Consider the following 15,751-nt stretch of genomic DNA (forward strand, 5'->3'; position numbering starts at 1 on the left):
TAAGGTAGTCACCAACAGGGCGCCAGCTCACCAGGGGCAGCACAAAACAATTTATAAGCAAAAAATTTGCTTACCTTATTTTTATGGCGCCTTTGTTTTGTGAGGCCTCTGCCAGCACGCCCACCGTGGTCACTCCGCGACCCCTTGTCCCTCCTGGCTCGGCTCGGCAATTATGTTGTGGCAAATTCATAGTTCTTTTTGGTTCAGGTCTCAAAGAAGTTTCTCAGAGTCGAGGTTCCAGGTCAGAAGAATTAACTTTATTGACAAGCAACAAAGTGAGAAGCCAGCTGGCCATATTGACAAGCAACGAAGTGAGAAGCCAGCTGGCCATCTGGACATCTGAAGTTACAGTATCCAGCACTCATTTTTAATACCTTTTTCATATCATCAAGTCTCCAATGAAAACCCTCAAATCTATCTCTTCCCCTCTGTCACGCCTGGTGACCTTGACACAGTTAGACATGTCTTCTCAATTGACCAAACCTCACATAATGGTGCTTTGTTTCATACAGTATTTTGACACTTTGCATTTTTTATGCATACTGGGTATTTTCCATTCTCTCATCCTTTTCAGACCTATTTTTTCATGCTTGTCATTTTCATTGCATCATACTTAGACATGAATCAAGGGAAAATTCTCCAACAATAACAGCAATTGCAGATTTCGAACAGAGATGGCGACAAAGAGGAAAAACTACGGACTGCAGCTTTAAAGGTGAACTAAGTAACTTTTTTACCTTAACCGAACAGCTTCGGAGTCATTGGAATAGTTATATGACTTTTTTCGGGTTGAATGGTGGTCGTCTCGCACCCCCCAAGCGCCTGTGAGCCTGTGATATTAGGTCTCGCTATGTAACGAATTGCTTTACGGCAAAAAAATCTGCAAAAATTCTGTCATTATTGCGCTCCCTCACGCTGTTCGAACCCGAATAAAGAAGACGTTTTAAAGAATGTCCCATCTGCTTTGATGTCGTTGATCTACTAGCCTCTGGAGAGTCGCCAACGAGTTTTTCGACAGTGTGGTCAAATATCTATTCCGAAGCTGTAGGGGGAGCTCTATAGAGAAACCTGCGAGCAAAAAGCGAGAATACAGTGAAGAAATTCCTGAAACTGCATAGCCCTGCTTTAACTGAAATCCTGCTTTTGTACTTTTGACTGAACTGTTTGCTTGTGTTTATTTCCTATTGTACAAACTTCTAATACTTTTATAATGGCTAATATTGTTCATTTAAATATTATTGATCAATAAGTAATACTTTATATAAATAACATGCTGTATTTGGTATTGAGAAAGGGGTTCATTTTGACTTAAGTGAAAGTTGCTTGTTTTGTCGATCTCTCTCATAATACTCTACACAGGGCTCTCAAGTTTTATCAAAAGTTTGGAGTGAGATTACAGTGAGACTGTTAGTGGAGGAGCCACTCAAATATTTGCAGCAGCTCAAAGTTTTTGATAGCAGGTCAATTTGACCTATTGTTCATAAGTGACCAGCACAAATAGAAAGGATAACAATTGGTAAATCTGATAAAGGACAGACAAATATATATATATATATATATATATATATATATATATATAGATATATAGATAGATAGATAGATAGATAGATAGATGATAGATAGATAGATAGATAGATGATAGATAGATAGATAGATAGATAGATAGATAGATAGATAGATAGATAGATAGATATTACAAAAAGAAAAAGAAATTTGGCCCCAAACGAGCCAACTTAACAGCAGTGCTCAATGTGCATACTGTACACATACAAAAGAATTGCAGAACTTGCCCTGAGCATGTCAAGCTGTGTGTGTGTGTGTGTGTGTGTGTGTGTGTATTTCAGCTTATGAATGGTGTTTTGTGTTGTAAGTGTTTGTTGCACATTTTGATGCCTTGACAGGGGTAGGGGACTCCCACTTAAAGTACTGTGGCTCAAGGCCAGCCATTTTCACTGTCATGATGGATGATAGCATTCCATCCAGAGCCAAACTATTCCTAGTTTTGGTTTTGTTCAAACCCACCATGGAGAACACTCTCTCTGCATCTGCATTCAAGTGGGGAAGAACTAAAACCAGTTTGGCAATCTAGACAGCCTTCCAAATCTGCTCAAACCGGTCGATTTAAAAAAAATCAAAATCAAGGAGGCCTAATTACGCTCTACTACTACTACTACTACTACTACTACTCGCATTCATTAAGTTGATAAAGTAAATGTCTAAGGGTGTAGAATATCTCTTACCCTATTCTTCATTGATGACATATTACCACAAAAACCCTCAATGTCGAAAGTGGCTGGGTCTTGGGGCATGGGGGTTCAAGGAATTCCTCGCTGAGCTGATCATGCTCTTGGGGTCCCTGGTATGGAAGCAGTTCATCAAACCTAAAAATAACACAATATGCACTGAACTGTTTAAGATACAGTGGGAGAAACAACAGGATTTGTTTTGTGAACATCAAACTTCACAATCTATTCAAAATGTTTAGAAAATGTAATATAGGAAATAAAAAGAGGAATAATAATAAATAAGGAAACCCTTACCTGTCGACAAAGTATAAGGCATCTTCAACATCACACTCTGTCCTCTGCTGGCCATGAACAAATTTTGCATGCTTGAGTATGGCCTCTGTCAGGGGTAGTTTCTCAAGTGCATATTCCACCGCCCTCACCAGAAACGGTGCTGCCTGTTGGAACCTCTGCATGTCACTGTCATGTTCTGTTTTCATGGACTTTCAGTTTGTTTTCTTTTTGTCACATGTCTTTGTTCAGATTCCCGCCACTCGTTTGTCTCCTTGGTTACCGTCATTATTAATTCATGTGTCAGCTGTGTTTAAGTAATTATCCTTGTTTGTGTTCCTACTTAAGTTGTTCCTTCACTTGCACTCTTTGTCTAGTATTGTCTGTGCACTATAGCACACTGTCTCGCATGTTGGCTGTCTGTTTGGATTTAGTAAACCTTGTGTTTCTTTGTCTGATCTAAGTGTTACACTCCACATGTTGAGGTGTTATATCTCCTGAGTTGTAAATCCAACTTTCAGCTTTTCTCCTACCAAAGAGATAAAGCAGTGGGGAGTAGGAACAGGTAACTTAATAAGAATAATATTTTTCTTCCATGGCTTTCTTTAGAGAGTTCATTAGCAACTGAGAATAACCACAATTGCTAACTTGAATAGCCCTCTTTAAGTATATCCCATCACATCAGAGACAAAACAAACTCTCTTCGTGTGATTTTGTATGTGGATGGAGAAGTGTATCTGCTTATGTGAAACTTGGGAGCATTACCTTGGAGTTGGCTAGCTGGGTCCTTGAAGTGGATGTCATGCAATTCATGACTGGCTCTAGAAACAGAGCACAACTTGCAAACAAACTTTGTCATCTACAATGTTGTAAATTCTTCTGGCGTTTTGCGGAACATTGTCGTCGGTTGCGCCGCTGCACTGTGGAAACAGTATAAGACGCGCAGGCGTGGGAAGCGAGCCGGCACACTCGTGAAGCTCAGGCAGCGCGGATTCAGAACGGCGCTGCCTAGCATCCATCTGGCGAATGTCCGCTCTCTCCCTAACAAAATGGACGAACTACTTCTACTCTCACGCAAAAACAAGGACTTTACCAACTCTGCTGCTCTGTGTTTCACGGAAACCTGGCTGAACGAAGCCATTCCGGACAGCGCGTTACATCTACCGGACTTTCAGCTGTTCAGAGCGGATCGCGATATGGAGTCAACGGGGAAAACGCGCGGTGGTGGGACATGCTTTTACATCAACAGAAGGTGGTGTACTGATGTAACTGTGTTAAGGAAGATGTGCTGTCCTGATGTGGAAGTGCTTTTCATTAACTGTAAGCCGTTCTACTCGCCGCGGGAGTTTTCCTTGCTCGTTCTCATCAGTGTTTACATTCCACCGCAAGCACACGTGAGTACGGCGCTGCAACAGCTGGCTGATCTGATCACAGAAACAGAACAACAACACCCGGACTCTGTTCTTATCATTCTCGGAGACTTTAATCAGGCAAAACTCACACGTGAACTGCCTAAATTCAAACAGCACATTACATGCCCCACCAGAGACAATAATATTTTGGACCATTGCTACACCACAACAAAGGATGCATATCGCTCCGTCGCCAGAGCAGCTCTAGGACTTTCCGATCACTGCCTGGTTCATCTTCTACCAACTTACAGGCAAAAACTTAAAACTGCTAAGCCAGTAATAAGGACTGTAAAGAGATGGACCAACGACACAGAGCAGGTCTTACAAGCCTGTTTTGAATGCACTGACTGGAGTGTTTTTGAAGCTGCTGCCAGCGATCTGGACGAGCTCACAGAGACTGTAACATCATACATCAGTTTCTGTGAGGATTTATGCATCCCTACCAGGACTTACTTATCATTCAACAATGATAAACCATGGTTCACACCAAAACTCAGACAGCTTCGTCAGGTCAAAGAAGATGCCTACAGGAGTGGGGATAGGATCTTGTATAATCAGGCCAGGAACACATTGACAAAGGAGATTGAAGTGGCTAAGAAGAGCTATGCCAAAAAGCTGGAAAACCAGTTTTCCTCCAACGACCCTGCATCAGTGTGGAAAGGCCTGAAAGACATTACCAACTGCAAGACACCATCCCCCAGCATCGACAGCAACAAGCATCTTGCGAACGAGCTGAATGTCTTTTACTGTAGATTTGAGACCCCCGATCAGACACCCCATACCCGCCCTGACCATCTCTCTACACAGCCATCAACACCTCCAGCCATCCCCCTCCCCTCCCCCCCTGCACTTCAGATCAGTGAGGATAATGTGCGTCAGATCTTCAGGAAACAGAAGAGAAGGAAAGCACCAGGCCCAGACGGTGTTTCACCAGCCTGTCTGAAAACCTGCGCTGACCAGCTGGCCTCTATCTTCTCACTGATCTTCAACAGATCACTGGAGCAGTGCAAAGTCCCTTTCTGCTTTAAACGCTCCACCATCATCCCAATCCCGAAGAAACCAAAGATCACAGGACTCAATGACTACAGACCTGTTGCCTTAACATCTGTGGCCATGAAGTCATTCGAAAGACTGGTGTTAGCATATCTGAAGGACATCACTGGACCCTTGCTGGACCCCCTGCAGTTTGCCTACAGAGCAAACCGGTCTGTGGATGATGTGGTCAATATGGGACTGCATTACACCCTACAACATCTGGACAAACCAGGGACCTATGCAAGGATTCTGTTCGTGGACTTTAGTTCTGCCTTCAACACCATCGTCCCATCACTGCTCCAGACCAAACTGACCCAGCTCTCTGTCCCTAGCTCCATCTGTCAATGGATCACCAGCTTTCTGACAGACAGACAACAGCTAGTCAGAATGGGCAAAATCACGTCCGACAGCCCCACCATCAGCACCGGTGCTCCACAGGGATGTGTTCTCTCACCACTGCTCTTCTCCCTGTACACAAATGACTGCACCTCTAAAGACACCTCTGTCAAGCTCCTGAAGTTTGCGGACGACACTACTGTTATCGGACTCATCCGGAACGGTGACGAGTCTGCGTACAGACAGGAGGTGGAGCAGTTGGCTCTTTGGTGCAGTTATAACAACCTGGAGCTGAACACGCTCAAAACAGTGGAGATGATCGTGGACTTCAGGAGAAACCCCCCTGCACTCCCTTCACTCACCATCATGGACAGCACTGTGACTGCAGTAGAGTCATTCAGGTTCCTGGGCACCACCATCTCTCAGGATCTGAAGTGGGACACTCACATAGACTCTATTGTGAAGAAAGCCCAACAGAGACTGTACTTCCTGCGTCAGCTGAGGAAATTCAACCTGCCACAGGAGCTGCTCGTACAGTTCTACTCAGCTGTCATCCAGTCCATCCTCTGCACTTCCATCACCGTCTGGTTCGGCTCTGCTACCAAAACCGACCTCCGTAGACTACAGCGGATAGTTCGGACTGCTGAGCGAATCACTGGCACTACCCTTCCCACACTCAAAGTACTGCACTCATCCAGAGTGAGTAAAAGGGCTCGCAAAATCACTCTGGACCCGTCACACCCAGCACACTTTCTGTTTGAACTGTTACCGTCTGGTCGACGCTACAGAGCACCGAGCACAAAAACCACCAGACACAGGAACAGTTTCTTTCCCCAGGCCATCTACCTCATGAACACTTAAATGTTCCCCTACTGTGGAACAAACATGTGCAATACTTCCCTCAGACATTTCATTATAGCACCTTATAACTTTATATATATTTATAATTTATAATCTTTTATTTCTATTTTATTTTTATTTTTTTCTATTTTTTTATTTATACTTATGTTACTTGTCACTTGTCTTGTCACTTTATATTGTATGTGTACTGGAAGCTACTGTCACCAAGACAAATTCCTCGTATGCGCAAGCATACTTGGCAATAAAGCTCTTTCTGATTCTGATTCTGTATTTCAGAAAAGATTTTCGAAAACCATATGTCCATTTTACTTTTTCTGTCTGTCTGTCTCTGTCTCTGTCTCTGTCTCTGTCTCTGTCTCTCTCTCTGTCTCTCTCTCTCTCTCTCTCTCTCTCTCTCTCTCTGTCTCTCTCTCTCTGTCTCTCTCTCTCTGTCTCTCTCTCTCTGTCTCTCTCTCTCTGTCTCTGTCTCTCTGTGTCTGGTGGAGAAGGCTGATGGCTCATACTGTCGCAGAATGCGAGTCTCACAGCTCTCCAGGCTCAAATACCAGATGGAAATATGCTGTAGCATTTCCATATTCTCTACTGTGGAAGTCACACAATTCTGTGATGAAATATATCTTAAATATCAATTCAATGAAAATCTTCTGCATTTCCTTTGTATTACACTGGTGCTGGTTAAATCACAAACCTGACTGATATCTTTTCTGGTTGGTGCTTCCCCTAAACCAGTATCTTATATCCACAGTCAGACCCTCTGGATCAAATCCAGTTACCTGCATACATTGATAACTTAATCACATTCCATTTTGTTTACAGATTCACAACACAGTATTTTATTTGGCATTAAACGGATAGGTCATGGAAAGCATACATGATCAAATTTACTCTCAAAAACCTCTGCCCAGCCTGTTTGGCCATGTTGTGGATGATGTGGCAGGGGCACCCCATGGATGTAAATGTTTCCATTTTAATTCAGAATTATTAATGCAATAGAATTTTTTTGCTCATGTATTGACAAGTACATTATCAATGGACAGACTTTCCCCATGGTATGGCATTTTTCTGCAAGACCTCATTTTTTTGATAGATCACTTCAGCTGTGCCACAGCTACGGCCACAGGTGGTGCACATATCCAAAAACCTATGGACAACTTTGCTAGTGTCACTGTCATATCCACACAGTGAGTGGGTTCATCTTCTCTTGTCCTGCAGTAATAATGTGCATGTTTTAGATAATTAAAGCTACACATCAGGCTGAAGTTGAGTGTGTGTGTGTGAAATGGGTGCCGGAAAATGTGGGAAACACAGATAGTATACTATATCTGTCAATACCTGTATCGTTTGACCCATCTGTGATCAATGTGAAAGGATTTACCCTTATCTTCATCACCAAGTAATTTCTTTAATGCATGCAGTTTTGGTGCTCGCACACATGAAATTGTCAAGTGTTGGAATCTTTGAAGCACTCCAACAACGGGCTGAAATGGTCTGCAACTGCAAATGGCACATTATGTTGGACCATTGCAATAGCCATCTTTAACTCCGCTTTCTTTTGGTTTTCATATGTACCATGACCTCTTGTGCTATCATGCCACCAACAGAAGCTGGAGGATAAAACTGTGCAATGCCATTCGTTGACCGAAGTGCCTGTTCTTTGGAGAAGCACCTGGCTGCAGCCTGCAGATTTGGGCGGGGGTGCACCTGGGGTTAGTGGCAAGTGATGACGTCAATCGAGGCGGGGCCGCACCTGGGGCGGGGCTGCACGTCTCTTCCCGCCAACATCTCTTCTCATTGGTTATGCTGGGTACACACCAAAAGATTTTTTACATCTTATAAGATTTTCAAAATGTGACAGACCACAAACATGAGGACAAAAAATCCTAGATTTAAGCGTTTTGCTCCTATAGTGTGTGGTGTGCCATGATGTGACAGACAGCACACCACACACAAACAGATTTTCAACCAGAGTCTCGACTATGAACACAGGAAATCTCGCAAAATATCGTGAGACTTCAGAATAAGCATGACGGACGATATGCAGGAAGAAATTGCGATAGTGTTTGGAATGATTTTCACAGAAAATTCACGTGAAAAAACCATTGTACCTACCATTATATATAACGTTTTATACAGAAATATATTCATTCTTTATTGTCTTTATTTATTCTTTATTGGATTTATTGTCTCTTTAGAAAAAGTTATTTAATCCCTCTAGTCTATAGAACCTCACTGAACCCTTAACACTCAGCTTCTTTTTTTTTTTTTTTTTAAGAATTATACAATTACAGTCAGGGGGGTACAAAGAGTAAAGCCGATAAACAAACATAAAAAGACATATACATAAACAGTGACAAACTTAAAAGTTAAACAAAAATTTGAAAATGTTTACAGATTGAAACGCACTTTGCAGCTTTCTTATTTTTCAAACCCAATATTGTGTTTAGGTATTGTAAAATTTCTGCTCTTAAAATGAAAAACAAAGGCTTGTTTCCTCGAAATTTACACTTATGAATACTAAATCTTAACATTAAGCTTCCTGCAAGTGTGTGTGTGTGAGAATGACCGTGTCTTCCATCATCTCGCTTTCTGATTGGATATTGTTTCGTTTCACGTGATAATCTCCAGAGCGTGCGCGTGTTTGTCCTCGGAGTTCCCCCCACACATCAGGATTTCTGATCGTAAATATTAAACATGTTTAATATTTACGATTCGCGATCGGAGCGGCTCCGACGTTCTTCCGAGCAGGTTCGGACACTCTTATGCTGGGTACACACCAAAAGATAATCAGGCTGATTTTGGGCCGATTTCTCCCCTTCCGACAATCCTAGCTATGTCCCGATTATGGTTTAACAGATTATTTTATCAGATTTTCCCTTGGTGTGAGGTGTGTTAAGAGTGTCCGAACCTGCTCGGAAGAACGTCGGAGCCGCTCCGATCGCGAATCGTAAATATTAAACATGTTTAATATTTACGATCAGAAATCCCGGGGCCTGTACCATGAAGGTAGCTGAACAAACTCGAGGTTACAGGATTAGTTTTGAGTTGACAAAACCAAACCGATGCAATCAGGCTTTATTGGTACCATGATGCAGCTCATCAACTTTCTCTGTCAACTCAGGCTTTGATCCTTAAGCTATGATTACTCCACGCGCGCGTGCACATAAAAGAGTGACGTCGACGCTGAACAACCAATCGCGGGTAGAGCGAGAGCGATATATTTTTCCGCGGAGGAGCAAGAGATAATCATTCAGAATTACGATTAATTTAAATATGTATTTCAAGCTCGAAACAATACGGTCTCTGCTGCCAAAGCAAGAGAAGACTGTTGGAGAAAGATTGCTGATTGTTAATGTGTAAGTTAAACAAATACGTTCTATATTTATGTAAAATTATGTATTACATAAATACACATACAATAAGTATGTATAGCCTATATTATGTGTAATATAGCCTATAGCCTATTTTTATAATATATAAAAAATGTGCATGTATGTAGGCTACTAAGAAAGATTATATTATTCATTGTTCATATTCAATATTCATTGATTTTTGATGCAACCCCAACTCCAAATGTTCTTGTCAGCAGATAAAGACAAAATATAAAAATATAATTTAAAGTGGTGAGTATTTACCACAACCTTTTTACTTTTGTGAACATTTTATCACAAACACTTGTTTGCAGCAAACAGAAATAAAGAGTTAAATTCAGAAAACCAGAATACACTGTGGCGGAGGAGTTGGCTCTGAGTAGGCAATAAGGGATGGCCGATTATGGATGTGATTACAGGTGCTGTACAATCTGACCCTGGTGCTGGCTCCTCTAAGCAAGTAACACTGGGTACGTGTGCAATACATTACTACTTTTTTTAAGTTTTAAATATGGCTGACTGTATGTTCTGCAGTAGAGGGAAATACAGTGTCCCTGTTGAAGCCAGCACACATACACAGCACACATACATGTCTCCCACACAGAGGTCAGTATGCACCAGACAGAACACCAAACATAACCTGCTTTACAACAGTTATGCTTTACATTAGCCAGTTTTATTTATTAGGGTGGAGGAAATGAAGACACTCTGTCTGTGTGTTCTCAGACAGTTGCTGATGTGAATGCACTGGGCTTTTTATTATGGCAAACATTTGAATGTGTGGCATAAAAAAGGGACTGGCCCTTACACATCTCTTTTATTGTAGGATTTTTCACAACCTGCCCCAGTAACTGAGGCCTCTACCTCAATGGCCTTCAGAAGAAATGTAAACAAGGTAAGGATATAAAACCCTTGACATAAATTACAGTCAGTCCTGTGTTTGTAGGAAGTCAAGGAACTTTTTGTGATTTGATGAGCCTCCAGAAAACTTGTAATGATCATGTTTGTGGTGGAATTATGTTTCAGGTGGAAACAGACTCAGTCAGGGCCCTGTACAAAAGGAGTCTTGAACTAGACTGCACACTAAAGGAGACTTGAACTAGACTGTTCACTAAAGGAGACTTGAACTAGACTGTTCACTAAAGGAGACTTGAACTAGACTGTTCACTAAAGGAGTCTTGAACTAGACTGTTCACTAAAGGAGTCTTGAACTAGACTGTTCACTAAAGGAGACTTGAACTAGACTGCACACTAAAGGAGACTTGAACTAGACTGCACACTAAAGGAGACTTGAACTAGACTGTTCACTAAAGGAGACTTGAACTAGACTGCACACTAAAGGAGACTTGAACTAGACTGCACACTAAAGGAGACTTGAACTACTGTTCACTAAAGGAGATGGACTGTGAGCTGAGGAGGCTCCAAAAAAGATCAAACAGCTGGATAAAACTGATCTCAGTATGTGAACTTATTTAACCAAGTAACACTTTAGTATAAATATTTATTAATGCAGCTTTCTCTTGCTCTCTTTCTCCCTCCCATCCCACAAAACCAATAAAACAGTTTGAGACCTATCTTCAGTTTCAATGTGCTTTTATTAAGTGTAATACTGTATGGTGATTGCATCTACATCTGCACCAGCTGGGTGGTCCGCTCTGGTGACTCTGAAGCGCCGAACAGTTGAAATGTGCCTTTAGGATGCCAAAGGTCATCTCTATCTTCACTCTGGTTTTACTGAGGGCCACATTGAAGCTGTGCTGTGGCCCTTTCTGAGGGTCATGATAGGGGGTTATTGTGTAGGTTTTTCTATCTCAGTTCAAATTAACAGTGTTTTGTACTGTACCAAATTTAACTGGCTTTCCTCAAAGCGCTGATACAACACAGACTCACAGAAATTTGTGAGTCAAGCACTGGAGCCAGGCCATTTACCATCCAAACTTGTGATCATACGTTCACGACCACAAGTCGTCTGCAGATGAAATGTTTAGTAGATCATTGTTATATCTGTTAATGTTACTATTCATTTAAAGATTCATCTCACATATTCACATCATCTCTACCTGAACATTAAGGCTGTGATAGGACTTACTATTAACATAATCTGCCTCATGTTCCCCTAGAGCAGTGGAGATTGGAGCAATAGACTGCATATTGCAATGACTCTAGGGAATCCTATCATAAGATTAACAGAATAATAAAAAAATATTTAAAATAATTCTTAACATATATTGTATAGTACATTTGTGAAATTTGCTTTTTGAAAAAAAAAAAGTGTTCATGTGATGTCACCCTATCAATATATCTTACTGGCAATTTTATAAAAGCCCTCTTTTATGGACATGGTCGATAAATGTCCGGGGAACACTATTCATGTAGCCTACTCCTGCAGAGCGACCTTGCCAATGGTTTGACAAACCGTGTTTTCCCCGAGCTTCTGTGCGTCACCCACCGTGCAAGAATGTACCACTTGCAAAAAAAACAAAAAAAACCGCAACGCAATATTTGCAGTACAGTATGAATTCGACGTGTTAAATTCTTTATGTGCGGCTCAAGAAGTTCGCAAAGATAATACATTGCTTCCGTGGAAAATCTGTATCTTTCATACAAATAACTATCAGGAAAGGCAAGGGGATTTTGTCATGCTAAAAACTTTTTCTTTACGAAGTGCTCGTATAACAATTTGCGCTGAGATGTCCAAGCTATTGCAACAGACACTGGGAATAAGTTACGTCACCTATATGTTTCTTTGCTCTCAGCTGATTGGTCAAACTTCAGTCTGAGATCTTGAATCCAGAACATAACCTGCCCCGGAGCAGGTTAGCCGTGCAGCGTAAGATACCATGGCAACGAACACCGATTAAAGCCAAGCTACTTTCATAGTACCTAAAACCCAGGGTTGGCGGAAACTAAACTGAAACATAGCTGGCTAGCCACCTAAACCGGCTTCATGGTACAGGCCCCCGATGTGTGGGGGGAACTCCGAGGACAAACACGCGCACGCTCTGGAGATTATCACGTGAAACCAAACAATATCCAATCAGAAAGCGAGATGATGGAAGACACGGTCATTCACACACACACACACACACACACACACACACACACACACACACACACACACACACACACACACACACACACACACACACACACACACACACACACACACACACACACACACACACACACACACACACACATGTCTGGTTTACTATCTTTGTGGGGACTCTCCATAGATTTAATGGTTTTTATACTGTACAAACTGTATATTCTGTCTCCTTACACTAACCCTACCCCTAAACCTACCCATCACACACAACTTTCTGCATTTTTACATTTCCAAAAAACTCATTCTGTATTATTTATAAGCTTGTTTACCCATGGGGACCTCAGTTTAGACAGACTGTGACACGAGTCCCCATGAGTCTGTGTGCATTCAGGTTGAAGTCCCCACCGGGATAGAAAAACATGAACACACATACACACACACACACACACACAGCGCCGCAATGTCTACCAAGGTGTTATGGCCCATATGATACCATCCTGCATATTTAATTTTTTCTCTTTTTGACGGATTTGTGTGAATTAGTTTTATTGCAGAGCTTATTTGAAGAGATGGGTCAAATTCGACATGTTTTTTCTAGTCATACAAATCAGGTATCAGATTCCCTACCACATGTAGAGATGAAGGGTTTCTTTGAAAATGAAGCGGGGAAAAAGGTGTTTTTAAAACGTGTCGTATCGCAATCTTTAAAAGGAGCCAAAACTATTTCATTCGCGTACCAAGCCGCCGAAGGAGACACAACATCGAGTCAGCGCAATGTCTACAAATCATCATCATGGACCAGATCGGATCAGAATTTTGATTTGGAATTAATGCAAATTCTGAACGACCTATGTGAGTTTTTTATCATAAATTATAAGCTACAAAATTGAAAAGATATCTCAATAAATGCTTTTATTTGCAGATGACACATCATTCCCCGAAGGTGTCTCGCCAGATGATTTTTTACAAGGTACGGGATATATTTTTGTTATGTCTTTTTTAATATTTACTATTTTAATATTTGTTTTAAAGAAAAAAGCAACTCATAGGTCTATTTCAACAGAAATCACAGAGGACGCACCGACTCATAGCTCCGCCCACCCGCCGGAGCCAACTAAGTACCCATTGGTTGTTGATCCAAACCCGTCCAATCAAATTTACGAAGACGTCACTCCAAATACAGCCCCTCGACCCCTGCTCTGAGTGTGGACACAGAGAGTACCGAACGTCAAACCTCACCTCCAGTCGAAGAGGAGAATTCTTCCCGTTCGACCCTGTCTTTGGCTTCGACAAACACCGGACCGATTAACATCATTGACGCTTCACACAAAGGGGTGAAACGTCTCCGGGAAATTTATGGAGAAGAATTAATCTATCCGGAGAGAGGTAAGGGAAAAAGAAAACTATTTTGTCTAATCTTTATATTTTTTATTCGTTTAATTTTTTTTAAATAACTGAATATTGTTTTTAGAAGAAAACAGTGAATCTGTTACATCCACAACTGGAGGAAAGAAACGATTCGAGAAATATTCTCACGAGAGTCCGATTACGGATGAATACGGTAAGATTTCTTGTTTCATTAGACTATATTTTATCTATATTAAATAATTCATATAATATATTTTTATGTTTTTGCTTTAGAAGAAATCCCCTCTTCTCCAGAAAGAGGGGAAGAGGCGTTTTTGGATTCTCAACAATCAGTACTGAACACTATCAATTCTGAACAGAATTTATCAGAAAGCAGTGATGAAGATGACCGGAGGTTTAGTCCTCTGTACAACACGGCAGATCTCTGTGGATTGAGTTATGCCACTTTACGCAGTGCAAACAGAAGCTTCCAACGTGTTCTCGAAATCGCTACACTACCTCTCACTTACCACCAGACAGCGGATATAGTTTCAGGAGCACAGAGCGGTATTACGGACCTTCTACATAGACTCATTGATACACAGAATCAGCACACCGCCGATTTAAGAAGTGCGGTGGAATTTTTCGGTGTTTGCAAAGAGCGTGTGTTGGAAGAAAACAGACAATTACGCAACACGGTCTTATCACTCCAGCAAGACCTTTCGGAGGTGAGGAACGACCATTCGTTGCTTATTACTGTACTGTCTCTAATCTCTGAAAGATTAAATGTTATTCAGAGACAATCGAGGGATACATAAAATGATGATTGACTAGTTTTTAAAAAAAAACATTTCACTGTTATTGTTTTAAAATCGTTTGTCTGTTATTGTTTTTATCTAGGTGTGTGCGTATATGTGATTATGTTTTACTGATAGCCTACATTTTATGATGTATACCTATTAACAACATTGTGGTCTATATTTGATGGCATGCTTCTGTTTCACACAATTTTAAAAATAAAAAAAACATATCAAAATGTTTCCTAAAAGACAGAGAACCGACTCAGAGTGTGATGAAAGAACTCGCTCAAGATCAATTGACCTAGGTCTGAGAATAACGAGAGACTCAATCTTTTAATACGTGAACAGTTAAGAGGTCTAAATAGTACTGATTTGTCTAATACGGAAAGATTGGATAATATTATAATCGACCAGCATGGCTGGATAGAGCCGACCGGGGATGATGGAGATGAGAGCGCACAGACAGGTGGTACACTAGGGTCATCTCAAACGAGGCGTACGGAGTTAAGTCGTGCGGAGATAGATTCTCTGATGACTGATGGCGGGGTTGTTCGGGGTTTCACGATAACACCACGACCGCGTTTTAATGGTGTAGAGTTACAGAGATCGTTAGATCTCAGACAAATACAGACCACCGATTTTGTAGAATATAATTCACGCCTCCATAATATTCTAAACGAGGTGGTTGACTTTTCACAACAGCTGGCGGGCCAGACAGGGTTCATAAACATAGCTATGGCCGGAGAAAGTTTGCCGGGAATCGGTAAATGCAGTATTAACACCTGATAACAACCACGACCCCTCATTATTCATAAATCAGATTGAGCAAGTTGCTCAGAGTAATACTGATGTGGCCAGTGACTCGACCTTAACTTTACAAATCTCAATTGTGCAAGATAAAACAGGAGGCGGACGAAGAAAGATTAGTGACTTAGCTATCAGCGAGAGTATCAGTTGGAATAAAATGCATTTATTTAGCCCCATTAATATCGATAATGAAATGTGTTTGAGTTACTGTCTAGCATAT

General features: G+C 41.3%; 1 long non-coding RNA gene across 1 annotated transcript; it reads left to right on the forward strand.

The window, feature by feature from the left end:
• The first annotated feature begins 13,661 nt into the window (after window positions 1-13,661).
• LOC309499879 lies at window positions 13,662-14,529 on the forward strand. The gene is made up of 3 exons (XR_014206389.1): window positions 13,662-13,963; window positions 14,049-14,138; window positions 14,219-14,529. It is a non-coding gene; the product is annotated as an uncharacterized lncRNA (long non-coding RNA).
• The last annotated feature ends 1,222 nt before the right edge of the window (window positions 14,530-15,751 follow it).

The sequence above is a fragment of the Leuciscus leuciscus genome (assembly GCF_965113295.1).
Source record: "Leuciscus leuciscus genome assembly, chromosome: 5".
In the NCBI taxonomy this organism is placed as follows: domain Eukaryota; kingdom Metazoa; phylum Chordata; class Actinopteri; order Cypriniformes; family Leuciscidae; genus Leuciscus; species Leuciscus leuciscus.